Here is a 2,736-nt window from a genome sequence, read left to right as displayed (position 1 = left end):
CACATGTCTCTACTTTTTCCTTCTATAGCAAGTTTCTATGATCAGTAGCAAGTGATCAGGAAAGCATGTGAGCCATTTTTGTAATCTTACTGGGAAACCTAATATAATTTTTATCTGAAAGTAGAACATGTGCAGAAATGTATGCAAACTACTTAGGACTCACCTTAAGATGTCCTCATTGTTTAAAAGGATTGTAAAAGCAGTAATGCTTTTTCTGTAATCAGTTTCGTACCGTTACCAATGTGAAATTATGTTGCACCTTTTTGTCTAAAGTATTTTGTGATATCTAGGAATTTTGTAATAATTGAGAATTTGGTTTGTTCTAATACTTTGGGAATTCATATTATTTAAGGACATTTTTATAACAACTCACCTTTAATGAACTTCAATTTGAAAGCTTTATTTTTGTTTCAAAGTGAAAAGAGAACTATCATTTTAAAAGTTTTCAGCTAATTTTATTTATAAAAGTTTAATAACATCAGGATAAATTTTATACTGTTTTAAAAGAAAAAGAAATAATTTTAGAAGAAATGTTTTTCAAAAAAAGGGTGGTAAAACCTGTTAAATTTTCATTTTCAAGATAATGTATTACTAAAATAATATGTAATGATCTATAAAGCAGAAAAGATCTTGCTGTTTTAATCTGAATTTGTTGTCATTCCATGGCCTAAGCAAAAGTTAAAATTAGTATTTCAACTTAGTAATAATTTAATTTCTAAAGTGTCTCTTCCAGAGTGAATATAATCAGAAAAGGATAAGCAAGCATGTGATACAACGATGAACATCTATTCAGTTGTGAGATTCAAGTTAGAAATCTCTTTTGTTTAAGAAAATACAACTATGCTAGTGAAAAGTAATAACTTGTGAGCTATCTTGTCTATGGTAGAAATATAAAGGAAAGTGACCTTCTTAGTGAGACAACATGGTGGATTTTGCAATGGATGTGTATAGAAACCTTTATTCTTATGACATTTATCATGCTTTATGTGAGAAAAGAACTACTGTTGTTGCACGGCTGAAACAGTAGCAGGCAGAAACTGAACCAATGGACAAGATGTTTGAAGATCCAGAAACAAGAAGACAATTGCGATCTACCAGGGTTGGTCAAATGCTGTTTGACTACCTGCCTGACAAACATAGTTTTAAACAAGTATATTTAGATATGCTCCATAGAACTGCAAAATTCCAGTATGAATGTGGCAACTGTTCAGGAGCAGCACAGTATTTCTATTTTTTAGAGTGTTGGTCACCTCCACTGATTGAAATGCTTTGAGTTCACTGTTGGGGAACTACCATCTGAAATGTTAATGCAGAATTGAGATGCAGCCATGGAAGACCTTACAACATGGAGAAAGATCATGGATAATAATTCTGTCAGTTCTCCACTCCAGTCCCTTCAGTGGAGAACATGGCTGATTCATTGGTCTCGATTTGTATTTGTCAATAACACAAAATGTCAAGACAAGATTATTGAGCTCTTTCTTTACCAGCTTCAATATCTTAATGCAATTCAAACTGTGTGTCCACATATTCTCTGCTAATTGACTACTGCAGTCATAACAAACAACATGTTCCAAAACTAAGACGTGTATGAAAAGACCCAGTCAAAGTTACTAAGCAGGAGTCCTACCCATACAAAGATCCCATAACAGAGTTTGTTAAATGTTTATGTTAACTTTTGCTTAGATGGTGCCCAGAAAAAGTTAAGAGAATGTGAATTGCTTCTTGTGAATGACTTTTTCTGATGGCTTGCATTGAAGATTTCATTGAAAATGCTCAACTCTTCATATTTGAGACTGTCTGTTATATTCATCAATGGATCATCATAAGCATGTTGGCAGATACGTTGTACATGACTCCCGAAGAAGCTAAAAGATGGATTGTAAATTTGATTAGAAATGCTAGGGTTGATGACAACATTGACTCCAAATTGGACCATGTGGTTATGGGTAACAATGCAGTCTCACCCTATCAGCAAGTGATTGAAAAGACTAAAAGCCTTTATTTTCAAAGCCAGATGCTGGCCATGAATATTGAGAAAAAATTTAATCAGAACAGTAGGTCAGATGCTCCTAATTGGGATACACAAGATTCTGGTTTCTACTAAAACACTTTGGAAGAGGAACATGTTGAAAAATTCCCTCTTAAACATTGTACAAAATGTTTACTTCTTGAGAAAACCTGAAATATTGTGAATTTGAATAAACTTGGCTTTCTTAAAAAAGAAAGTAAAGTGTGATTTCAGCCTCATTTTGGAGTTGATTTCCCATTCTCACCACCATCATGATCTTTCTGGGGAAGCTAGGTGACTCAGTGGATAGAATCAAAAAGACCTCAGTTCAACTGTCACCTCAGACACTTAAAACTGTGTGACACTGGGCAAGTCTCTTAACACTGTTTTCCTCAGTGCCTTATCTGTAAAATAAGGTGGAGAAGGAAATGGCAAACCACTTTAGTATCTTTACCAAGAGGACCCTAAATTGGGTCGAAAAGAAACATGACTAAACATGACTAAACAACCACACCCAAAGGAGTGGACTTGTCTTCCCCATTTCATAATTCCGGATATTAATGAACAATTCAGAGTGGAAGGAGTGGGAGGAGAGGTTAGAGATTCAGGTGGGAAGAAGGGTGAGAATGCTTCTGGGGGCCTTTATTATAGGGACCAAACTGAGTTCAGGAAGAATCTGAGGGAAACTCTCAATGGGAATGTGGGTAGATTATTGCCTCCACAGA

The 2,736-nt window shown here is 34.8% G+C and overlaps 1 pseudogene; it reads left to right on the top strand.

The window, feature by feature from the left end:
- Window positions 1-760: 760 nt before the first annotated feature.
- LOC140503620 (eukaryotic translation initiation factor 3 subunit E pseudogene) lies at window positions 761-2,107 on the top strand (annotated as a pseudogene).
- The last annotated feature ends 629 nt before the right edge of the window (window positions 2,108-2,736 follow it).

Source organism: Notamacropus eugenii, chromosome 5, assembly GCF_028372415.1.
Source record: "Notamacropus eugenii isolate mMacEug1 chromosome 5, mMacEug1.pri_v2, whole genome shotgun sequence".
In the NCBI taxonomy this organism is placed as follows: domain Eukaryota; kingdom Metazoa; phylum Chordata; class Mammalia; order Diprotodontia; family Macropodidae; genus Notamacropus; species Notamacropus eugenii.
This window is presented reverse-complemented; position numbering and strand designations above follow the sequence as displayed.